The sequence below is a fragment of the Martes martes genome (genome assembly GCF_963455335.1).
Source record: "Martes martes genome assembly, chromosome: 11".
NCBI lineage: Eukaryota > Metazoa > Chordata > Mammalia > Carnivora > Mustelidae > Martes > Martes martes.
The window spans coordinates 59268852-59295817 of NC_137899.1; positions in this window are offsets into that span (position 1 = coordinate 59268852).

Sequence of the window (26966 nt, forward strand, 5' to 3'; positions counted from 1 at the left end):
ACTGAACCCCTCTCCTTAGACGTGGCCCCTTTACTGTTCTGTTCCCTCCGCTCAGAATACCCCCACCCACGCTCTGGCCACCCAGAGCCCCCTGGGCCCAGGTCCAGAGCCACCTTCTCCAGGGGCTCTTCCAGACCCTGACCACATAACTTCTGCACCTGTCACACCCCACCTTGGGTTGTTGACAATGTGTGATCGCCTTATCCCCCTGAAAGTGGGAGTGTGTGTGTGTGGCCAGAGAGAGGGCCTGATGTGTTTGGGGATCTCCCGTAGCTGTGCTTTGTGCCTTGTGCTCCAATCCCAGTATCTCCCTTGTCCCAGTGTGTTGGCGGTTTCTCTATCTGTAGCACAAATTAGAGTTCTACTCAGTGCCTTGAGTTAAGCATCACATTCCTCAGGGACCTTGTTCACGGTGGCAGTGTCTCTGGGAGGACAGCAGTCATTTGTGCCTGGAGGTCTTGCCCTCATTCTCCTCACCATTACTGAGAGCATCCCCTCAACGACACCCAAAACACCAGCGGAGGATCTGTGCCGCGTTGGGAGAGGCCGTCACTGACCCTTCCTCCGGAGAAGACAGCAGACCGAAGTGGGAGGAGGAGATCATGTGTGATCAGAGGGACCAGAGAAGAAGAGAGGTGTGAGAGGGAGGCAGGATCTCATGATGATGAAGAAATGTGGGCTTTGAGGCAGGCAGGATTTGTTTGAATCCTAACTCAACCTGTTATTAGCTTTTTGATCTTGGGCAAGGGATCCATTTCTCGGCCCTCAGTTTCCTCATTTATCAAGCAGGTATAACCCCAACTCTCACAGGTGTTTGTCACAAGGAAAGGGTGCTACAGATTGCCAAGTCTCTGGCACAGTGGCTAGCAGAAACGACCTGTGCAAGGACCGGCAGCTACCGCAATGAGCAGTGTGGAAGGGGACCAACGTTTCCTTGCTGAGTTTGCTGAGTTCCTCCCCTTCCAAGTTTCTGCGCTTGGACCTGCATGCGGACAGTAGGGCCAAGATGAGGCTCCCTTGTGATGTTGTTCTATCGGGACGGTGATTTCCATGAGCATCCATGAACACTTGCTGACCACGGCATGGCGTTAAAGGAGCCAGGAGGGAATTGTTAAAAAATGGGTAAGACCCAGTCTCAGGGTGTTCACAGCCTAGAAGACCAAGTTCTTGTTGGATGGTGGGATTTTCAGAGAAGTCCTTTCATTCCATCCTTCACAAATCCTTACTGCCCTTCCAATCTAAAGACAAGAGAAGACACACCCGGGATGTACAATGTACAGCTTCCTGATTGTCAAAAATTAAGCAGTCAGTCTGAAAACATGAGTGTTGGGGAGGCTGAGGACTAAGGGGACCTCTCATACACCACCAGTGGGAGTCTAAATTGACACTATCACTTTGAAAACAATTTGGAACAATTTGAACATCCATATATACCTGACAACCCAACAATTCCACTCCCGTCATCATACACCTGGAGAATCTCTTCACATATGAACTTGAAGACACATAAGGAGTGAAAACAAAACAAAACAGCCCAAACGTCCATCAACAGAAGACTGGATAGGTAACTGGTGGTCTTTACATATAGTAGAACAGTCTACGGGAACGAGAGTAACCAAACTTGCTCTCCTCGTCAGTCTGGCTCCGTCTTGGGTGACATAATATTGCATGAACAAAGCAAGGATCAGGAGGCTACTTAGAGTGGGATAATAATGTGGAAAATCTTCAAAAGCAAAACCGAACAATGTCTTATTTAGGATTATATATATAACATATATATGATAAAATTATTTTTTTTAATCAAACGGTAAGCACAGTTTGGTACAGGAGGGGAGCGCAGAGCACAGGTGGGTGCACCGATGTTGGTAATATTCTACACCTTGAGCTGCTTGGTGGATTCATTAGCACTTGTTTATTTTACTGTTTTGCTTCCTATCTAATATTGCCTGCATTCCATTGCATGCGTTGTTATGAATGTATCAAACAGCATACTACTTTTTCAGTCTGGCTTTAGAGGCAGACAGGCAGGGGTGTGCATCTCATTTCCCACATAATCTTGGGTTGTTACTTCCCTTCTCAAATCTGTAATACTTAAATCTATCATCTTTGGGAGCTTACTGGATGCTAGCCACTGTGCTACGTGCTTTCCCTCTAACATCTGAAGTTAGTTCTTGCAAAGTCTCTTTGATGTGGATAGTGTTCCCATTTTACAGACGAGGAACTGAGGCTGAGGCCAGTAAACTCACCAAAGGATCAGCCAGTGAGTGGCAAGGCAAGAATTCCAAGACAAGCCTCCAGCCAGATACACATTCATGGAATCAGGATCATTTTCATACTGTGTCACCAGGTTGTTCCGAGTCCTGAGTGCCCATGCACCTGTGAAGCTTGTTACAAACTAAAGGCCCGTGGATCGCGAGATGCTGGTAGGAGCTCCCATCCTGTCCCTCTAACAAGGCACTGCTTTTCAGGCTCAGCGGGGCTCGCATGGAAGCAGGTGCTGAGGGTCTAGTGCATGGGGCTTTATCTTGAACGAGTTTTCCTATGGGCAATTTGGGGTTTGCAGCCTTAAGTGTGGGGAGGTTGGATTTTAAATGCACCTGAACTGGGAACACAGGGCGGTGGTTCCGGAGAACATGCAGGTCTTTACTTTTCTGCACTTGGAAGGAAGCTGCGTGTTCCCCCGTGCTTGCCATGGGGATGTGAGTCAGTGTCGTGTGGGACAGGCACCCGCATAGGCCACTAGGGGGATAGGCAAGCACAGGCACTTTGATCACCTTCAATTAGAGCAGCTTAACTGGCTTCTTTCTCATTAGAAATATGGGGACAGCGTTTAATGCCCCCACGGGCCTCTTGTCTGGTTGATAAAATCTTCCCATCTGTTTCTAGCAATGGATCCCTCCAGCTTCTTAAAAGCCCAATCAGAGGCTTTGCCTTAACTAGGAGAAAGCCAGGGTGTGGGTAGGTTAAATGCAGGAATTTCTGCTGGCTTCAGCACAGTGGTTTCTGGAACACATTGGTTTGGGGGTTTTTTTGTGTTTTTTTTTTTTTTAAGCAAATTGACTCCGAGGTTAGTTCCCTTTCTAGTTGATTAATCTCTTATGCTTGGCAATTACATATATTTAGAAAGTGGGTAGGATTTGGTTCTCCTGCAATAGAACTAATTTGCCATTTGTGGTAAAGAGCAAAATTCCAGAGTCTATGGTGTGCAAAGCAATGGGTTTTGCCTTTCTTAGATGTACACCCTGGGCTTATGATTCTTGCACTAATCATAGTTAAATTAGAGCGACTGGCTTGTTTATTTTAGATAATTTATAGCCATTCTGTGTTTTTTCCTGTTGCCTTAGAGAGAAAAGAAAAAGCCACCATTTGTAGAATGCTCATTATGTTTTGGGCTTTTTATGTGTATTATTTAATTTCGTTCTCATGACATCTCTGGAGGAAGGCATTATAAGCTCTATTTCACAGACGGGAAACCCGGCTAAGAACATGTCATGTTCAAGTTTACAGTTAGTAGAGGAGCTAGGGTTTGACCTCAGGTCAGCTGGCCCCACAGCCTTCCACTGAGTATACTGCTTCCCAGGCCTTCCAGTATGGGCCAAAAAAGGGAGCTGGAGCAATGAGGGGGTGACAGCCTGGCCCTGTTGGTTGGGAGGTTGACTGCAAGCGTTTCTGTAACTACTCCATGTGGTGAAAAGTTTCTTTTGCCACAGAGTATCTTGGTCTTGGTAGTATTTTGTGTTGTAATTTGATGTTCTTTTGGGTTCCCAACACAGCTCAGTCACTCACCTTCTCCACACAACAAATTCCTCATTGATAAAACTGTGCTAATAATAGTACTTTGTTCTTAGTTGCTATGAGTTAAGTAAGGCACCGGTATAATGTGTGTGGGTGCCAAGTAAGGCTCAGTAAGGGGTAATCTGTTATTGTTGTCGTCCCTGAATTGCACACCTTCTGTGGCTAGTCATAGGAGCTCATCGTGGGCTGCAAACCTTGCAATTCCTGAGTCTGTGTCACAATATATTATTAAGAAAACATGACTCTAAGGTACTCTTTCTATTTGGAAGGTGATTGCTGGCATTGGGTTTTATGGCTTTCGTGTGTTTGTTTCCTTTATGGAGTGTATAACTTGGAGATGTATACTTTAAGCTCCCTATTCTTTGCAACAACTGTGTCTTTCATTCTCTTGCCTGCTGCCAAATATTTATGTAGTATTGGATATATTCATTCACATATTCAGTGAATATTGAGCTCCTACTTTGTCTTCCTAGGGCCTCGGAATGTATTCCCTAGGCTCTTGTGCATAAGGAGGCCAAATTCTAGGGCAGGGAGACATATACTTCCATCAATAGTCATATCACTCATATCACTTCATATCACATATAGGAAATACGCTGGAGCCAGGAAAGGAAGCAGCTATCTGTGTCTGGAGGAAAGGGGGACAGCAAGGGAGACTTTGAGATGGAGGAGATGCAGGGAGAGGAATGGGAGGCATGTGACATTCTTTGTCTCAAGACTAAGGGGTGTGATAGGGTCAAACGCAGTTACATGTGAGGGAGGCCGAAGGCAAGCCAAGTAAGGCCAACAGTCCCGATTAAGAAGGAATTTCCAGGCCACGCCAAGGATCTGGGGCTTTATATGTACACACCCAGAGAACATGACAGGGGTTTAATGGAATGGGAGCATTGGATTTCCACTGTAGAAAGAAAGGCTGAGACTGGAGGCAGGGAGACCAGTTAATAATAAGAGCCGCTTGTGTTTTAACTCAGTCCTCAAAAGTACGCTATGAAGTAGGTAGTGCTGTTATCACTTTACTGATAAAGAAGCTGAAATACAGAGAAGAAACTAGCTCAAGGTTCACATCGTGACTAAGAACGGGCCACTCGGATTTGAACCCTATCAGCATGACTCCAGAATCTGCAGATAGAAACGCTAGACACTGGTGTCTCACTAGAACTCTATCGTCTAAGAAACTATGGTAATAGTCCTTATGAGAGATGGTGAACACTGAACCACCTGTGTAGTCCTGAGGCTACAGGGTCAGGGACAACTGTCCTCTGTAGCAGAGGTTGCTACAGGTCCACTCAACATGCATTCTCTCTTTGAACTCCCCATTCTTATCTGAGCACCTGACTGCCCGGTATAGAGAGTATAATCCCCAGCTCTCCCTGCAGCTGGGTGTGGCCATGAGGCAAAGTTTTGGCAAATGAAATATTTAGGAGTGTCGTATGACAGCTTCTGGAGAATTTCCTCATGATTGGCACATGCCATTTGCCTCCTTTTTCCTGATCCCTTTCTCCATCCTGCTTTGTGGAATGTGGATAGGTGGCTACCATCTTGGATCATGGCAGCAGGAGTCACTCCCTGGAAGGAGCACGGACACTTGCAGTCTTGGTGAAGGAGAACTCCTACACCAGCCTGAACTGCCTTCCCTCGGATTTTCCCTGAGAGAGATGTACATTTTTATTTTGCTTCAGACAGTGTTATTTTGGGTCTTTGTTGTTTTCAGCCAAACCCAACTCTTATTAATACATCCCACAACTTCCCAGAGGAAAATGATAAATGTTGGAAATATGATAAAATAGAAGGATCAATGTAAATGAAATCAACTCTGCACGTTGTAAAACAAAAATCACCATTCAATTTGTTTGGCAACAGTTTAGAAATCTCAACAATTTTGTCAAGGTAGACGATGAAACCAAGGAAAGCTACGATCAGTAGAAGAGGTAGACCTGATTTCCCAGTGTATCAGAGTCAGGAGACCCAAGTCTGCCAGCATTCCATTGTGTGGGGGGGTCTTACTCCCCACTACCACCCCAAGGAAAGTGATCACCTGTAGCACATTTTTTTATTAGTTCCCCACCCCCTCCCTGTGATAATAGGATTATACATCCACGCCCTTTGCAACCTGACATTGGCAATGCCTCCTTGTAAAGTAGGTGGAATATACATTCCCTTGCCATTAATTTTAGGGCTTGCCCATGCAACTTGCTTGATCAATAGAATGTTAATGGTGGCAATACAGGTAGAGGCTTTAAATATGCTTGAGTGGTTCTATTTGCTTCTTACACTTCTGCCATGTACTATGAGAAGGACATGTCCTTGAATGAGATGCTCATGTATGAAAATTCATGAATGCTCCTTTCAAGTCAGTAGAAAGATGTGAAAATACCAACCTGGAAGCATCATGATCCAAAATGACGGCAGTGATCCTTTTATTTTGGTAGCAGCTTCATTCGCATATAATTCAATTCACCCATTTAAAATATATAATTCGATGGTTCTTTGTATTTTTACAGAGCTGTGTAACCATCATCACAGTCAATTTTAGAATACTTCCATCAGCTCCCAGAGAAACCCCATACCCTTTAGCAATTACCTCTTACTCCCCAAATTCTAATCTCTTTCTCCATCCTGAGGCAACCATGAATATATCTTCCGTTTCTATGGATTTGTCTGTTCTGGACATTTCATATAAATGGGATCATACATTATGTATTCTTTTGTGACTGGCTTCTTTCGCTGAGTGTAATGTTTTAAAGGTTCATCCATGTGATAGCATGAATTGTTACTTCATTCTTTTTATTGACAAATAATACTCCATTGTGTGGCTATGCTACATTTTATTCATCCATTCACCAGCTGATGAATTCAGTGGTACTTTTGCGTAACCACAGAAATATGCAGAAGGAAGAAGAGTGGTGCTGTGCGCTGATGACAGGACTGGTCATGTCCGCATAGAGTTACACCCACCCAAGAGTCCATTTCTCACTGTAAATAAATATGTTGTCATACGATTTAATAAACCAATCTCTCCGAGACTTACCAACATGAAACAGTGTCTCCAGGTATGATCAACTTACAGTTTCACATAGTTCATGAAGGTTGAAAGTTTCTACTAGGTAATTAAGTCCTTTCTTCTATCTGGTCCGCTGAGTGATACTATCAGAATTCTAGTGTTACTTCCTCCTTCATGGCCTGTACTCTTCCATATCTTTATTTTACTGAATCAGCAGGTTTACTGATACCCAGTTTCAGATATATTTGTCCATATTGCTCACGGTCCACGAAGGACTCTGTCATCTCAAGTATCATGAGAACACCACAGTGACTAAGGAGTCCTGGTGTTCCACCAGGTCAGAAATGCAACATATCAGACTAGAGCAATTTTCTTTGGAGCAGTGACTGTCAACCCTAGAGATGGAGTAGCACTACCTCAGAAGTGTGCCCTTCAAAGAGCAATATTTTGTCCCATTGCTTTGGTTTAATTTTGATTGAATGGAAGTTATTATTAAAGAAGGGCAGGAGAATTTCATCTTACCAAAAGTGCTCAGAGACTTGCAATTAGTAGATAGGTAAGTAGATCTTGCAGATAGAACCCACAACCAAGTGATTACAGTTAGCAACACTGTATCATAGACTTTAAAGTTGCTAAGTGACTAGATCGTAACAGTTCTCACCACAAAAAAGAAATAATAATTATATGACCTGATAGGGGTGTTAGCTAATGCCTCAGCAGTAATCATATTACAATAGATAAATGTATCAAATCAGCATGCTATATACCTTAATCTTACACAATGTTATATAACAATTATATCTCAATAAGAAAAGAAAACGATCTTTCATGACAAAAAGTGTTCAGGGGAACATGGGTTTAGAAAGTTTTAAAAAATACTACATGAAAAAAAAAAAAAAACCTCCATGGACAGTAAACCCCAATGCCTACAGGACCAGATGGGAAGAACAGGTCACATGGAAGGATTGGAAAAAGCTCTATCAAGCTGGAGAATAGAGATCAGCTACATTTTTTAGTTAAATGCTGATACCATTAGACATGGATAATCAAAAGAGGGGTAAAAATACACTTAGGCATTGTGAAATGCACTCTTGCAGAATGCTGTGAAAGAGATTATAAAGCCCAGTTGAGATCCAGGGAGGACAAATTGGGGATTGATTTGCCATTCCTGATTTAGCTTGGAATATAAAGTCATACGGATCTTCTGGGAAATTTTCCACACATATAGTGAAGAATTCCTCTATGATATCTTACAGATTTCTCACCTATTTGAGAGAATTTATTCATACAAGCTCATGAGATTATTTTTCAGTTCGAGGACCATCACGGGAAGAGCATCTCTCCCGTGTATGGTGCCTTTGCTGATTGGTGGCAGAACAGAAATATCCCCATTCCACCGATCAAACAGCGACCTCGGGGCTTTCTTCTAATCCACGCAATGCAAAAGCAACAATTCACGCAACGCAAAAGCAACCAGACAACATCGCCTCCATTCCCAAAGGGCAGCTCTTTAAAGATTTTTTTTTTTTAAACTTTTTTGACAGACAGACATCACAAATAGGCAGAGAGGCAGGCAGAGAGAGAGAGGGAGGAAGCAGGCTCCCCGATGAACAGAGAGCCCGATGCGGGGCTCGATCCCAGGACCCTGAGATCATGACCTGAGCCGAAGACAGAGGCTTTAACCCATTGAGCCACCCAGGCGCCACCCAAAGGGCAGCTCTTTAAAGCGGCTGCGCTAGTCGACCCTTCCCGACCCTTCCCGAGCTTCCGCAAGGCTGCGGCAGCTCCCCCCGCAGGTAGAAAGAGGAAAGGGTGCCAGAAGTCAGCAGGAGAGGAAGAAAGAGGAAGTGCCGCTGCGATGAGTAAATCTTCATTACTATGAAAAAGGGAACCGTGGTTTTACTCTCCCCGTTTTTATGAAGTAAAATAAAATGGAAAAGAAGAGCGAGCGAAGTGATTGCTTAGTAAACGGCCTCAAACGTAGCACGTGTTTATTTAAGCGTCTCTGTGCAAACATAACCCTGGGTGTCCGTTAAATCAGCAGGCATGTCAGTTGGTACTTCTGGTTACAGACCATTTTACGGTCATACATCATTCATAGCCGTAAAAGCCATTTGCCCTCTGTCACCCAACCAATCAGGATCCAGCCAAGAGGAAGCCGAGCAGGAGCCTGGCAGTTTTCTCCAGGCTCCTCTGAATTTCCTCAACCGGGTTCAGCAGAATGTTATAGAAAATTAACTCTCCTGGGTTATTAAGAACCCCTTCCCCCTCCCCTTCCTACTAGACAGCAGTATATGATTTCAGGCTAATATGTACCCCATCCCAAGCAACACCTGGTGACGTCATCCGGGGTCAAAGCCGCGGGCGCTGCACACGAGGTCGCTGCACACCTGCACACCTGCTGCTCCGAAACCCCTGGAATGAAGGTGCCCAGATGGGGCCACGGCTCGCCCTGCCTCTGCAAGTCACGGCTAAGGCCCACTTCGAGCAGATCTGAAATTGTTGTCAGTGTTGAAGCCACCCAGTGGGTAACCTTGGTCTGCCCTTGCATCTTCCTTGCGAGTTCACATTGTTTCACTCTTCGCCTCCTTGCTGTTATTTTGTGATAGAAACGGAGATGCCTGCCAAGGCCTGATAACCGCCTCGGGCCTTGCAGACCGTGCATCTTGTGGTTCTTCCCAAATGCATTTGCCTCCGGATGGTATTTCGCTTGAAATGCCTCCCCAAGTCACGGGTCCTCCCTTTGTATTTATTATTCCTTAACTCTTTCTGGGTGCACACCTTCATTCTGAGTAAGTCTCTGGAGCCGTGGACACCACCCCAGGGGACACTGGGACAGCCCGGTCCGGTCGCCCTCGCTCCATCTCTGCTCGGGTCTGTCCCTGGCCTTTCCAGTCGTAACGGGCTAGGATCAATTTTCCAGTGGCAGCTTGGCAATAATAGTGCAAAATGTATATTAATACAGAAATAGATTGTGAAACTGTCCTTAAACAAACAAATGAGCCACTTTAAAATATTACTGCTATAAATGACCATGACAGTAGCACAGCACATATAATAAAAAATAGCTGCTCAAGAGAAGCTGCTGAATTACTATAGTAATAAACCAGATGTGATTATTATCATTTAACACGGTCATTGAATACCATGAATCCCCGAAGCCATTAAAATATTTATGATTAAACATTTGCTATTCCTTATAACAGAACATATAGTTGGGTACTAAAAAACTGTTAAAGTATTATTTCAGCTAATATATGCCAGTTCTATAATAGAGGTCAACCAACATTGCCGGAATTCTTTAGAAGAGCGAAGAACAGCTGCCTCTCCATATCTTGACATATTTCAGGATGTTTATGCTAGTATTATATACTCTCGTGGTCCTGGGGAGGGTGTATCAACTACACACTGCTAAGGTAAAAATATGTTCCTGTTCTTTATATTCATGAACAGATGTGGGCTTGGGGGCTGTTCTGGTCATTCTTCTAGAAAAAAAAGCAGATGTAGCAGATGCTTTCAAAGCCCTGCTCATACCACACGGCATTTGTCTTACACATTCTTCAGCAAGCATCTCCACCAGGGGGCCTCCATTTGGCCAGCAGGGGCCCGAAGAAGGGCCAGGGAGTGACTGCCCCTGGGAGGGGCCCTTGGCTCTGGCCGATGGAGCCGGGGAGTAAATACCTTGGCCAAACGTATGGACATAGCTCTCTTTCAGGCTCCGCTCTTTGCCTGTGCTCTTGACCTGGTTGCTTTCCTGATGATTTTCAGTTAAAATTTTAGTTCCGTTAAATACGAATTGGGTTTGATATGCTAGGCAAAAATATGGCAATCAGTGTCTTCTCAAATTTAACTGGAGACAATTCTGAGGCACAAGGTCAGCCTTCCCGGGTTTTCTCTTCTCATCTCTCTTCCTGTTTCTCGGCAGTCCCAGCTTCATCAGTGGATGGGGGCTGTTGCCAGGAAAGGAACTCATCCATCCTTGGAGCGTCCCGGTGACGGCCCAGGGGCGGAGAGCTCCGTGCTGGAAAAGAAGAGCTGAGTGAGAATTCTTCGTCCCTGTTGCCTGAGGTTTACCTGAAGACTTTAATTTTTCATGCTATCAGAACTGGCTATTTCTTATTAAATGGGTGCCGACAGTAATCACCGTTCCTTGTATCTTTAGAGACATATTTTCCAAGAAATAAGACGCTTGAGTTGTTTCAACCCTGCCAAGGGATGATGCGGTAAGAAACAAAAATGTGGCAATTCTGGAAGGAGATCTATTCCTTACCTGGCGTAAATAGATAAAGCACGTTGTGTGACTCTTTCGTGCTTCCTAGCTTGCTAGTGGCTTAATTTTCTCATTTGTGAAAGGGCCATAGCAACTGTATAAATTGATAAAGTGTGTATAGATTATTTATATAGACAATTTGGGTAAAAAGCATTTAATAAACAATTTATTAAATGATGAATGAATGGTGAATGTACCCACTATGAAGCTGTTCCACACTATCCTGGTGACAACTAAATTCTTGGCATCAGATATTACCTAGTGGGAACACATTTCATTCCCAGCATGTCTCTCTCTAGCTTCCCATCATATGGTTTGGGCAGTGTTATATATCTCTGTCATGTGGGTTTCGTATTTGCCTTATACTCCCAGGTTATATTTGTCGAGGTCCATCCTGCTCTTGCTGTGGTTTCTCATTTGTAGGTTTAATAACCTGGGCGGCTGCCTGATATATGTACAGGAAAGCTTACAAAACCTCAGAGTGGAATAAAAAACATTTTCGAAGACCCCTACTGGCTCAGTCAACCCTAATGAGCTATTAGATCATTAGAGACTCTTTGCCATCAATTAGTCATTAGATCAGCAACCATTCGTTGATGACAGGGCTCTCCTACTTAAAGGGATAGTGCTGTTGGAATGCAAAAGGGCCATTGCTGGCATCTCTGAAAACTCTGAAAAAGTAGCTCCACATGGTCTTTTCAACTGTCCGGTACTCCAAAACCTAAAAGGAGGCTCATCTATAGCTGCTTAAATTTTCAGGTCACCTTGACTTAGTAAGAATTTCTAATGAAAGAAGGACTGAAGGCTTCTTATAGTTTACGTGTAGACATATAGCCCAGGTGGAGTAAGAACAGGTCAGATCCTCTTGTCCATGTGCCTTGTCCATGATTTCTGTGACTTTCTAGGGCCTCATGTTCTCGTGGGTCTTTTCCTCCAATACCTTGTTCCTGCTGACCTCAGGACCTGTCTTGGACCTCAAGGCTACTCTTTCTTCTCAGCCCTGTGACCACCTGGACATACCCAGTTTCCTGGAGGCCTCCAATTCCTACTCATTGAATGCACTGTATATGGACCTATGCTGCCAATTGCACTTGTGTGCGTGTGTGTGTGTCTGTGTGTGCACGCTTGCACATAACCAATGTTACCTAGCAGTCCAGCTTGGCAGATAACTAACTGCTAACTAACAATTGATATTGGGTGTCATTTTCGGTACTAGTTCCTTTTCACATCCACATCAAGGGCAAGGCTAGCTTTCCTCCTAAACATCTCCCAGCAGCTGCTCTGCCCTTCTCCCTCAAAATACTCCTTCTCTCTCTCTGATTCTCAGGCTGTACCCAGAACCTCAAAATCCCTCCTGTGCTACTAAGCAGAGTAATTCACCACTGTCTTGGACCCAATCTGAAGGCGAGCAAATGGTCCATATAAGTACTTGCTAAAATGATGACGGTTCTCTCCCCTAAGATGAATTCTGGTGCAGCTCACCTAACAGATGATTTTCCCCAAATATGTGTGACATTTGTATAAGTAATCAAAGATCATGTGCATTAATGCTTGATATATCTTCAGGAATTGTGTTGGAGAACTCCATAACCCACAGTGCATCCACCAAGACATTGCACCTTCTGGAATGAACCATGATCTCTTATGGTTAAGCAGAGCCACAGTTTGTCTCTGTTCAAGTGCATTCCTGAAACTATAATGAGCAAATATGATTCCCAGTGTGTAAATGTTTGTCTAAAAATGCTTCCAGGCTATCTTCAAATGAAAGTAAATGCTATCACCTTTTAAACTGGTAAGAACCATTTGGAGGAGCATTCTTCTGCTAGGAATGTCCAAGACTCAGTGGGGAGGATGAGTGCCCTTTTGAGGTGGGTGGAACTGAGTTGCCAGATCATCTCTGCCCTAGAGAAGTTGGTGTTTGATAAAGACTGAATTGCTGATGATGTTTACTTGAGAGAGTCTATTACGTTTAGTTCATTTATCTTCAAATTTACTTTCATGTTCTACAGGCAACATTAGTGTTTAGTTCTTTCTGTTAAGAACTGGAACTACAGGGTAAAGTTTGTGTCTTTTTAAAAGTGAAATGTGGGGGCATCTGAGTGGTTTAGTTGGTTAAGCGTCCCATTCTTGGTCTCAGCTCAGGTCTTGATCTCAGGGTCACAAGTTCAAGCCTCATAGTGGGCTCCACACTGTAAATGAAGACTCCTTTTAAAAAAAAATAGTGAAATGTGGTTCTTTAATATTAATTTTGGGGGGAATCCTGGGATGATTCTTAGCAATAATGACAATAAGCACTTTCTGATTTTTTTTCTTTTTTTGAACCAACCTTCGGCTTTATGTGAGGAGCAACACAAAGCCCTGTTGGACATCACCACCCTTTTTCTCATAGCGCCCCCCTGAGGCAGGTAGATGACCTCCTATTTTACATGGGAAGAAACTGATTTCATTTCACCTACATATTGCTTTTTCCAGAAGACTTCCCTAGCTTCCTCGATTATCATGCTCACCACATTTTATTGTAAATGTTGGTCTATCTGTCAGCCCCACTAGATTCATATGGGCAAGAACCACATCTGTGTTGTTACCTGTTACCCACTGTGCCTAACTCAGTGCCTGGCCTATGGTAGGTGCCTACTAAGTATTTGCCAACTGACTGGTTGGATCAATGAATCGGTGTAGAGAGGAGGAGTAACTCACTCAAGGCCTCTGGGTAGGAAGTGGAACCAAGACTCAAACGCACATTGCTGGACTGTCGAGCCCAATCTCTTAAATGCCATGTAGCAATTTCCTCCACCCCATCCCCAGCCCCCATACAAAAACAACATATTGATTTGAACAGTGATATCTTTCTTGCTGCCAAGGCACACACTTTTAGTCTTTGTGGAAATGTAAGCTCCATAACAAAGCATTTTTCATCCCTGGGGAAAGGCAGAATTCCTCCCTGAATTTACCCCCCTGAGTGGTGTAAAAAAAGCCCCTGACCCTTGGTGTACCCAGAAGCATCCCAAGCCACGCCTTCTCCAGATCATGGTCAAAGCCCTAAAGAAATCTGTTTAAGACTCCAAAGTCCAGCCTTGAGAAATTCTTAATGGTCCAAATACAAAGGGGCAGAGTGGGGTGAGATGATGCGGAATTGAGGATGGTAGGGGCTGCACAGAATTTCTTTTCTTAAATGAAAAGCCCAAATAAAATAAATAAATGAAAACATAAATCACAGTGTCTTCTCCAGGCTCCTGGCTGGAGGAAAACAAATTAGAAAGGGCTTGAATGAAAGGAGTATTGAAGAAGCTTGACTTGAATTAAGTGGTTATATATTTTAAAAGCACTTTTGTTGGGTCCTGTAAAAATAGCAAATAAAAAGGTAGTAATATCCCCTGGCTCTGCGAGGCAAATACCAGTAATAAAGTAAGCTTGGGTATGTGTATGTGGGGGGGGGCATGGAATTTAAGAGTATAAACTTCAGTAGAAGGGAAAAGCAAAGCATTTGGTTTAGAAACACTTTCGTTTTCCCTTAATAATTAATGATGAGGTGCTATGTTTTCAAATAGATATCATGTGTCTTTCTAACACCATTCACTTTGCTCTTAAAATGGCCCCCAATGAAATTTAAAGACAGAACTTGAATTTTTTTTCTCTGACAGGCCGCCTAAAGGAGTTATTTCGGGGCTATCGAATACTTATAATTTAGGATCCATTTTACAATCCCTTTGTACATAGTCCAAGGGGAATTTCACAGCGAAAACTGCAACAAGCACCTACCACAGGCACCACCAGCCAATTTGCAACTCCTTTTTTGACCTGCCGTGTTATGATTAATTTAAAAATAAACAGCAACTGGCGAGCTTAGATATTTTTACAAATACATAGAAGCTGGGGCAACAAATTTTGCAAAAATGGTTACGGGAGGAAATAACACAGGGAGAGTTACCAGGAAAGAGCTAAATGAACTTTCTCCTTGTTAAGAAATGTTTAGATCCCTTTGTTTGTAAATGGCAGGTGGGTGGTACAATTCCAGTGTAATTTCAGAAAGCCATCTTCTGAATGTAATAAACATGTCTGCAATAATAGGATTCAGAAAATAGCAAAATGCATTCCAGACACCCTTTGATTGTGCATACAGAACAGAGAATTTAGCTATAATTGGCTATAACACAGTTATGGACGGCAAATGACACACCGTGGGGTTGGGAGATGTAGCAGCTCTGATTAGCGATGGTTCGGTTCAGCTGAACACCGCACATAAAATAGCAGGCATTTGGTGACACAGCACCTTCTCTCCCTTCTCTTTCCCTCTCTCCCTACCCCCTTCCCTCTCTCCTCTCCTCCCTCCCTTCCTTCCTCGCTTTCTTCCTTTCCACTTCATCGAAGTATCATAACTTAGATGAGAAAACTTATTTTGTTATTGTTCAACTAATCAAATGTCAGCCAAGCCGTCATTCTCTTCAGAGAGCAAGAGTCACTTGGAAAGGGGAAGTAGGAGCCCATGGGGAATTGACTTTTGGAGAACTAGATGTAATTTGAATCAAGAATTATAATAGGAAATAAACCATTACAATAAACAAGGAAACATGTACACAATTACTTTCACGGTGTAATTTTATTCACTCTAGTTGAGAAAATAAAGAGATAATACTGACCGTAGCACCTGGGTATTTAATGCGAACTGTAAAATCTATTATATTAAACAAAGTCAAAAGCAATGTGAAAGATCTTGAATCTATTCAAGGCATGCACCTCATTACAGACTTAGCAAATTAAAACACAAATAGGATTAGAAAAGAATAATGTAACAATCTCCCACTACGGTCCCTAGAGCATTAAGTCATAAATTGGGTTTGCATTAAATTGTGCCTGCAGTATTGAATTCAGGGAAAGAGCTGTGGGCTGGAGATAAACCATGCTGGGCTACTCACCAACTTTGGCAAAGCTATGTGTTTTCTGAGACGTGTAGTAAATTTGTTAGACTATAGCAGGTCCACAAAAAAATGAGCACTTCATATCTTAATTAAAAAAACGGTGGTGTCACACCGTATGTGGCTTGCAGAGATATAAATGCAGACAGAAACCTGTATGTGAAAAGGAGCTCTGTTACCTGCGTGAGTTTCAAGCCATTTCACTAAATGCACTGCTTACTACCAGACACAAAAATTGGTTTGTTTTAGCTCTCTACACCAAGTTTTTGATCAATTTGTTTTGGTTTTATCTTTTTTTTATTTGTTTGTTTTTGCAAAGGAAGGAAAGGAATGGAAGCAAACCATCGTCTTTAGAGAACACGTGTGGGCTTTTAGAATACTCAGAGGAACATTCTCTTTCGTTCCACGTGAAGATTAGGCCTTAAGTATTCTGGCTGATGTATAGAAAAATACATGGGACTTATTTTTTTAAAGAAAGTGAATGTACTAACATAATTTTTTTTTTTTTTAACGAGGCAGCCTTTGGAAAAACATTGTCCACTGCAATGCATGTTCCTTCTAATAAGGTTTTACTCTCTTTGGTTTGTCTCCTAATCCCTTGTGTGAGGGAGACTGACCAGGAAGAGGGAATTGTTCCTATCATCGTAGGACACCCTCATGTTACTTCCTATCTACGGGCTCTTTGCAAATGGGCAGGCCACATGCAGAAAGCCGACTGTCGGTCTCTCTCCTCAGGGCTGCTTTCAGGCACAGGCCTCTATTTTATTTTCTCTGACTTCCTAAGACTGCTATGAGAATTACAGAAAACTAATGTAAAACACCGAGGTGCTCAAAAACATTTGTCTCCCAGATCCCGCTTCATCACGGAGTGGAAGTCACGGAAGAAGCATTTGAAGGCAACCTAGCTGCCCCGTTTCCCAGGTGTGTGTGTGACCTTCCGTGCTTCGTGGTGTGCAGGAACTTTTCAGTTCTGGAGAGAAATATTTCTAGAGCTCCCTGTTGGGGGAGGTCCAAGAATCCTCTTCCTGGACAGTGCATTTCCCTTCCTCTGCCTCTGGGCTCCCACCCTCTCCCTTCCAGCCTGTGCAGCTGTTCTGACCGCCAGGCGAAGTCTTTCTACATCACACTTAGTAGCAGACAGTCTGTTTCAACCGGCATCGTATAGTTTTAAAAGCTTATTTGAAAGTCGAAACGGCTCCCATTTTGGCTTTAGTAAGACAAATATGGACAAAAACACGCAGTGCCCCTTAAGTATGATGGATACTGAGGACCCGCTGAAGTTTCCCATAGCCAAAGTCTGGCTCATCATAGGGGCAATTTTTCTGCCACGTTATTTATGTGGTGGTTTTACTTCTAATTATGGCTCATGATGGCTGTTAGTGCCGAGCCGTAAGAGAGCAAACTGCATTGTACTGCCATTTAACTCCAGCCCATAAAACGGGTGATAAAGCTGAAGGCTTAAAACCAAAACAAAACCCCCCAAAAACGTAACTTTCTGTGACAAGCTCACATCCGCTTCTGCCATTCGGAGACTGGAAACCTTCACTGAGGAAGCGCAGGCAGGTGGGTGACTTCTGAGGCCCAGGACCTCAAATCTCACTCAGGCTTCACCCTTAAGTAATCCTTTATTATGGACAAAACAACCCCAGACCTCGGATATAATTAACACATGCCAGGTTTAATCAGAACCAGTGTCCTTGTTGTTTGGAAACTAATGAAAGCAAATGGGCATTAGTTAACACCGTAAATAATGAAAGGTCTTTTGTTGTTCTCAATTTTGATTACTATTTTTTGATGCTAAGACAAATGCCACTTGGTGCGTGCATAAACAAAGAAGATAAATGGCCGGGATGAGAATGAGTTGTCCATAATCTGATTACAGCGATAGAGCTGGCTCCTAGGAGAACCGCACAGGGCTTAATGATTGGGTTGTTGTTCTTAATATGTCTAATGTTCACTCTTAAAGAAATCAAGAAAAATGTTAAGAGGTTACTGATATTTCACCGTGCCGTTGGGCTGTCTGTCGGAGATTCTGACAGGAAAAGAACATTCTCTCTGCCTGGAGCACGATGTCCAGCCATGTAAGCTAATTTGCCCAAATGACATTAGCAGGCGTTTAAAACCAAAATGTGCCCCAGTTCACTCCCTCTGCTGGCACAGCCATCGGGGACAAGGCAAGGACAGGCTTGGTTTTGTGGAGGTTGCGATGGGATAAAACAGCGGAGAGATGCCACTGATCTTCAGCATACTTAGTTCCTTTTTCTTCTTGACAGAACGCTTCTGGATTTCAGTAAAATGCCTGCCAGTGTTTGGAAAAGAAATACATTATTTAAAAGCCTGTGGCCACTCTTGCCTACTGGGATATTAGTTACAGTAAGTTTGGTAGGAGCTCATGTTGGTGGAATGCAATGATTTTCACCCCTCCTTTTAGCATGAGTTCCTTGGTCTTGTGTGTGTGTGCACATGTGTGTGTGCACGTGTGTGTGTGTGCACATTCACACATACCAGAACTCATAGCTGAGTGGTCCTAGAAATTTAAGCTGGTCTAACGGAGAGGTCTCCCTATGTGCATGGCTCGTGGCCTCCCAGATACCATCATCATGGGGCCTGCAGTTCTCCTAATACATTTTAGATTACCCCAATGTCATTCAGCCATTAAGACCTTTGCTGCCTTTGGAACTCCAAACTGGACAATTGGATTTCAGATAAATGGGAATTGGGATATTCTGCTTATTTTAAACCAGCAACCCAAATGAGTTAGAATACTCTAATTTCAATTCACCAAATACATATTTAGAGCCCACTATGTGTTAGTGTCCCACTTTACAGATGAGGAAGCTGAGGTTCAGAGTGGTTAACTAACTCCCCCAAGACCCCTGACTGAGTGGTTAGTTAGTAGTTTAGTCTCAACTTTGAACAAAAACTTGTTCTCAGATCCATACTCTTTCTACCATGCTGTGTGTCTCGATCAACAGTTAAACCTCCACGTTTCAACGCATTTTCTTGATAGGGTCTATGAATTTGCTAGAAGTAGGTGATTGGCCCTGTCCCATGCAAGGAGAAGCAGCAGATGACAATGGCCTAGGTGACTTGCTCTCTGTGCCACGGGGGCTGGAATGCACCTTAGGGCACTTCTCAGTTTCCTGGTGGGTCTGCCTCCTCTCTCCCTCGCAGACCACACTTTGGATTCAGTGACTTCCGAAACCCAACAGACTGAGGTTGGGCTCCCAGGGACACGGGAAGGACACTGGGGCGGAAAGGAAGAGGGAGAGTGAGAGCGAGAGCGGGCTGACCCTCTTCCTGTCCGTTCTCGGCCCAGCCTCCTCCTGCTGGTCCATTTTGGATCCACATTGTCACACACTGGCACCCCCACCGGAGGGCAGGGAGAGGAAATGAAAGGGGATGATATAAAAGCACAGCTGGGCTGCCTATTAGGCCTCTGGTTTTTAAAAAAAAGTGATGGAGAAAGAGGTTGGAACGAAGTTGCTCTCTCTCAGACCTCAGAGTGTTGCTAAGAGTTTAGACTGGCTCGTGCACGGACAGCTTCCGGAGAAGACATTTTCCCAGACTTGAAGGAAGGTCTGGTGAGTGGGATGCTTTGAAGGAGAGTGGGGGGGAGGAAGCGGGTCCATGAAGCCATGCGGGCTGGGAGGGGCCTACCCTTGAGGTGGGCTGTGGGGCTCTGAGCCACCCTTCCCAAGGGAGGAGCGAATGAAGTCACTCTTGGTAGCAGGGCAGAAAATGGGACATATGGATACCATGTTGCCTTCAAGGGGGGAAAAAAAGAAATCTTGGAGCACTCCCGCCTCCTTGCCTACTGCTTTTCATTTCTTAACTCTTTATTTTTAATGAAGATGGGAAGGTTTACGACTTTGACAGTTCCATTTATTTCTACCATTTTCATCTAAAACAATACAATGAACAGCAATTATTTCCACCCGGGGTTTCAACTGCAGCTGGAGAAATGTCAGTATTAATTAAACATGTTCTGTGTACTCTGTGTTGTCTCTTCTGTTTCTGCTTGTCTGTCTGTATTTCTCTCTCTACCTCCAGCTACCAAACCATCCCTCTCTCCTTCTTTCTTCTTGTCCCCATTTTTTGTTCTCCCAGTGGACACAGGAAAACACCGAATATGGGCGCCTGAGTGACTTAGTTGGTTAAGGGTCTGCCTTCAGCTCAGGTCGTGATCCCTGGGTCCAGGGATCGAGCCCTGCATTGGCCTGCTTCTCCCTCTCCCCCTCCCCCCTGCTCCTGCTCTCGCTTTCTCTCTCTCTCTCTCTCAAATGAATAAACAAAATCTTTAAAAAAAAAAAAAGACAAAGAAAACCCTGACTAAGGACCCAGTTGAACTGCAGGGGCTGACCCCATGACCAGGAGCCCTGTGCATGAGGAAGCCCAGAAGAGTAAATCCCGCCCAGAAGAGCACATAGAGGGTCCTAGTGAGGGACAGACGACAACTTCCATTCTTGGACTCACTGTCCAAGGCCTCCAGGCTACAGAGGGGGTGACCTGGAAGCTGGCCCGTCCCTCTCAGCACCAAGCAGAGGACAGAAGATCTCACACCTGAGCAAATAGATTCCATACCTTCCACACTTAACTTCTCCCCAGGGCTCCTCCTCAGGCGTCACTCACCTGGTGTCACCGGGGCTCTGCAGACACACCGTGTCCCCAAGAAGGCGGTAGGAACTCTCTGTGCATCATCATGGTCAAATACTTATATTTGTTAGGGATTTATTTTTATAGGATATTTTTTAGTAATATGAATTTCTTTCCAAAATAAATATGGATCTCTTCTATAAGTAAACACAACAACAACAACAACAACAAAATACAGAATGCTAAAGGAAGAAAAGAGAATTGAAATCACTGGAAAGGTGTCAGATGTTACCAGACGTCTAAGATGAGATCATTAGAACAGCTCAGCTCTGGGCTAAGGCAAAAGGGAAAATCTGGGGTGATATTGTTTATATCTGACAATATTCCATCTTTTTTTTTTTTTTCTTCTGAACCACTGCTTCCTAGAACAAACTCAGGGAAGAATTTATTACCTGGGTCCTTGTATAAGTGCATGTTGGGTGGCTAGTTGAACAAAGCTTTCATATAGAGTCTTACAAAAAGACCATCTTTGTGCCACGGATATTCTCTTGTCTGAAAAGATGGGGGGTTTCAGGCTACAGAAGCAGACCCCGTACATGGACACTACCCTTAGGTTGGATTTAACACCATCTTTTATTTATCTATTTATTTTTATTATGTCGTGTTAGTCACCATACAGTACCTCATTAGTTTTTGATGTTGTGTTCCATGATTCATTGTTTGCATGTAACATATCTTTTAAAAAATAACCACTTTGTAAATAAATCTCTCTTGTATCAGAAGTAATACATGTGCAATGCAGGAAATTTAGAAAATACAGATTTTTGAAAAGAGAGAAATCTCCAACCCCACACTCACTTAACCAATATTCACATTTCAGTGTTGTCTTCAGCTTCTTGTCTGTGTATATCTTTGGCACGCGTGTCTATTTTGTTTTGTTAGATGTTTTTTAAGTTTAATAATGCAAATATGTCCCATTCGGTAAATCTCTCTATAATATCACTTCGAATGCTTGCAATAGTGTGGTGATGTCAATACTAGAGAATTCATCAGGAAAATGTTATTCCAATGTATTTAGCCAATTGTCTGCATGCTAGATATTCGGGATTCTAATACTTCTATAAGCAATTCTATAGCGAACATCCTGTGCTAACTGTTCTCAAGGTGTCTTCCGTGACCGGTCGTTTCAGGGAGGTGTTTCAGGGAGGGCAGGTTTAGTCCATTAAGACCTGAGTGCCCCAGAGGCTAATAAATTGTCCAATGACTTGTAAGCATAACCTGCACTTTGTACACTTTTCCAGGCCAGGAGGAGGAAATAGTACTGAAACACACAATCTTGATATAAACAGTATTTTCCAGGCTGCTTATAGAAGGCAGTAAAATTCGTCATTTCTGTCCTTACATCCTGCAGCCTCGAGGTAGGAGGGAATGAAAAAGGTGGATGTGAGGATCACTGAATAGCCAGACAAAATGGGGCTCATGTTGGCCACTGAGTGGAGCCCCAATATTCCCTGAGGGGAGTGGACTCTAGATTCTCTAGACCCTCTATGTGAGGTTCTGCCTCTACTCGACGGTCTTGCATAGAGATGGAATGCATTTGGAGGCTGTCACTTGTATGTGGTGACTTTGTTCCTGTTCCCCAGAAGGTGTGTGGCATTTGGAAGTCACTCTCCCTCTCTGTGGTTCTTTGGAAGACTCTAACACAGTTTGCGATCTAGACACCAAAGACTGAAATCTCCAGAGAGCTATCCTAATACACGCCCTCCCCTTCCATCAAGTTCTTCCTATGCACAGTAATTCCTAGTTAAGGTCAGACAGATGGACATTTATAATATGTCTGAACACCAATAAGGAAGGATTTTTCTGGGAGATGTGGTTTGGAAGCAAACACGACTACAAAACGTCCCCAGGCACATTGTTCTTTATTCATTTGCACATGACCCACAACTTCACTCTAAGTGCACGTAGGTAGATGTAAAGATTTACTCATTACCAATCTAAATTTATTGTAATCATATTCCCAGTACTATTCTTTTTCCCTAAGTGTTTTTTGTTTTCTAGATTGTACTTCAACCCCAATGGACATACTTTTGAGAAAATACTCCATTAAAGACATTGTTGGAGCAACTTTGATTATTCATTAGTGTGTTTTAAAGTAGACCTAAATAGAAATGCTTTTCGCTAAAGTAAAAATACATCCGTTCCTATGATCTAATTGTGCAATTGGTTAGAATTTCTATCTATCAGTTCAAAGGGAAACTTGGCTTCAATGAATTTGTTTTTAATAAAAATGTGTTATCTATGATAAATATATTTCACTTTGTTCAAATGGATTTGATTGGGAAAACATATTGAGCAGAAGTACTGGTAGAGCTTAATTTCATTGCTTTGAGAAAACGTATTGAATGCTGGTTTGAATTAAATTCTATTTGTTTTAATAAAAGTGTATTGGCCTGAGTGTACATATATTTGTTTTAGTGGCAGTGCATTGGATCCAATAAAACTATATTGGCTTCACTGCTTATGTCTCCTTTTCAGTGAAAATGGATTGAATGGGAAAACGAAATCGGCATGAAGCCGCCAGCCCCAAGGTCTCAGCTTGGCGCGAGTATCCACATAACTGAGAGGGGGGCGGGTTTCCATAGACTTTACATCAAAATATGCTTTTAAATTTAAATACCTTTTACTATCAAGGACTCAGATGTGGGACTGAATTGCCACCATAAAGAATGAAATTTTCTGAAGCAACGCTTTCCATGGGCAAGTTATGGAGCTGCCCAGGACACCAGAGGGAGACATTCTATGAAAGCCAAGAGCAGGTTTGTCAATGTCCCTTAAGCTTTATGTAGCCTCATTGGTTCCAATAAGATGCTGTCTACCAGGCATTCCTAAATCCCTTAAATAAGCAGAAAAAAGATCATGAGTACTCCCTAAGGATGGTGCTGGCCCATCAGCACTGAAATGGGTCTGACTTTGAACTGATTAAAAAGGGGAAGAGTTGAAACTAGTGTTACCCCGAGACCCACAACAGAATGACCAGACTTCCCGTGGATTATGGACACTTAGAGAGGAGTCAGCTCTCCAGAGGCACTTGATGCTGGTACTGCCATCCAGAAAATGGCAGCCTACGCAAAGCACCATGATCCCATGGGATCGCTGGGTGTGACTCCCAGGAGCCTTGACTTACAGATACTCCTTTGTGTGGGTGCCTTGTCCCAAAAGCTGGAGTTAAGATAATGAGGGTTAATAATAATATTGGTTGTTATTCTTATGTGACTGTCTCTCTATTAAGAGCGTAGGTGCTCTGAATTGTTTTTCCCCCAGAAGATGAACTTGACCTGACTTTCCTATGTAGTTTCATTTACCCTTGATGAGAAATAAATGCAAATACCACTTTCATTAACACCTCTGTTCCAACTAAATGTGCTAACAAGCTCTAGACTTCAAACTTCCTACTAATAAGTGGTAATTTTCAGCTAGTACCATTACCAAGGAACCCTAACCCCTTGGTGTATAGTTGCTCATTTTTTGAATGCCTGGATTCTTATAAGATCCTCTGAGGTTAAGAGATGAAACCTGAATCATGGGTTTTTTTTTCTTCCTCTGTGACAATATCCCCAATTATGTACTGAAAATCAAGAATTAAATGGAATTTCTAATAAGGAAGTTTGCCATGCTGTCCTTAGAGATGTGGGATTGTTATCCTAGGGGAAAGTAAGTGGTTTACTCTGTCAGAACCTAGTATTGATCCATCACATTGTAGAAATATGATATGGAGCTGAGGCTACCAGCTTCAGAAGGGAAATAATAACATACAAACTTAATTCACTGTCCTAAAAATGGAGCTTTCAAATGGTAATCCTGGGATAGTTCTAGGGTTGAACAACAGAGATGCAGAATACCTTGGGAAGGATCCCTGCAGGAGTTTGGGGGTGGCTGTGAAGAGAGAACAAATATATCTGGGAGCTGGAAAAACTCATGTGTAGATTTGTAAGCTCTCCCTGACCACAGGGTTGAAAAACAAACAAACAAAACAACTATATCCATTGGGGGAGATAACCAGTAGAGACCAGTAAGAAAAAGGCTGCCCTTACACTTCCCAAGACAAGTGAGAAAAAGTCAGTCTCTGAAACGATCTGGGAGATGATTTCAGGGAACTCCAGAAGGCGAGTGGGCCATAAGGTAAAGAAGAAAGATAGCCAGTAAAGGGCACGTACACTGTGACGCAAGCTACCATTGCGGTCGGCTGGAGCCTGATCTGCTGTAGAAATCTGGGGGTCGATATATCACCTGCGTCTTACAGTTACGTCACTTAAGAGGTAAGGGAATGGAGGTATTTATATACCAATACCAATTTATTTTTATTTTTTTTCAAGATTTTTAAAAAAAATTTTTTGACAGAGAGACAATGAGAGAGGGAACACAAGCAGGGAGAGTGAGAGAGGGAGAAGCAGGCTCCCCGCTGAGCAGGGAGCCCGATGTGGGGCTCGATCCCAGGACCCTGGGATCATGACCCGAGGCGAAGACAGAGGCTTAACCCACTGAGCCACCAGGCGCCCCACCAATACCAACTTAAACACCAACTCCCAACCTCGAGGGCTGAGAGTGTCTCTGGGGAGCGTGAATCCTCAGCGGCTGCCAGCCTGCCAGATGAGAAAGCATGGTGTCTCTGACCACCAGAAAAAGCTTTCAAGGCAAAGAACTCAGTTGGAAGTGGTACGGTGGTAGGGAAGGGCAGGGCAATGACAAGATCTGCTAGCCCCACGAAGCCCATTTTACAGGTGAGTAAACTGAGATATAAGGAAAGGTTCAGTCGTTTTCCCAGGGACGTTCAGCTAATAAGCAGCACAGGCAGAAGGCAAAGCTAGCTTCTGGTACATTTGAAAGTCAGCGGCCTAACCACTGGGCCACACTGCCTGGGCCATGCTGTCCAGCTGAAGAAGCTGTAGAGCCTCCCAAGATCTAAATACCATGTCTCGAGGGTTTTATACTACCTCTGGGCTGGGGGCTGAATATTACATGTAGGAGAGGGGAATTGGAAGCCTTCTACTGCCTGAGCTTCTATCCCTAGGAGTGGCCAGATACTGATCTCTCTTTGGCTGAACTGAATCTTAGTGTCTAGGTATTTGTCTGCTCACCAGACACTAAACTGAACCTGTCCTCTGGTATATCTTTGCTTCATTGTGAATTGTAAAATAAAATAAAATAAAATAAAATAAAATAAAAATTAAAATCTGATCATGTACTTCTGAGTGATTTGTACTGAGCCAAGGGGCTCCCCGCTACCTCCCAATTCCACTAGCCCCCGAGTTGTCCCCTTTCCTGCTCATTCTTTCTGCAACCGGCTTTTCCATTTCAGCTGCACTTGCTAGCTGCTAGCTGCTTTGTAAAGTAAGTTATGATGGCTTTGTGCTATAAAATAAAACAGCAATCCTCACAGCTGTTTTGATTCCATTTAATGAAATGGTGGTGACATGTGAATGTCACAATTGCAGAGAGGCGGACGGGTTGTTGTGGTTGCTGGGAGTAGAAAGATCAGTATTATTCCCCAGGCTAATATCTCATACAACAATTCCACAGTTATTATTGTTCTCTGTCGGTCCGTGGTTGCTGCTATGCCCCTCTTACTAGGGAGGGACTTCAGGGGTAGCAACGGACCTCTAGCTATTTTTTTGTTACCTATGAATCCAATCGGACAGCCAGCGGGGAGGGGATGCGTGCGGTATTGTGAAGATGAGTAAAAGATGTCAGTGGGAAGGACCCTCAAGTAACAGTTCCTGCCATTCAAAAGTCAAAAAGTATACTGATCGGGACAGCCCATAGTGTTATGTGTCATCCCAGGAGAAAGTGCCAGAAAAATCTTTGGTTTCTCCTTCGTCACACATAAAGTGGAGAGAGCGGTGCTGGGAAGATAGCAGACAGCAAACATGGAGGCAAGTCAAGAAGCCGGTCTCGTCCTCAATCAATTATGCGCGAGTATTATCAAATCAATAAATTCACAGTGTGAATGCTCGCGGCAGATGGACGAACACTTGTCGGCTATCTGGAGCCGCGAGAGAGTCAGATTTATTTTCGAAGCTTGTTTGTCTCATTTCTCCTGCCTGGTGCTGGAAGGCAGAGCATGCATCTGTGATTTTTCAAATGCAAGAGATCTCCAACTATTTTATAGCGTGTGAGATTGGGCTCCGCAAGCTGAACTCTCTAGGACTTCTGGCTTTTTCTCCTCAGAATGAGGACAAAGGGGAGCAGGTTTCAAAAGGGGTCTCTCTCTCAAGCCTGTGGTTGTCAGCCACGGCAGACCCAGGTTGACTGGTTCTGTGAAATGGGCATCCCATACTTGGCTGTGACAGTGAGGGTCGGCTGCACTCTGACCTCACGGACACGCTTACAG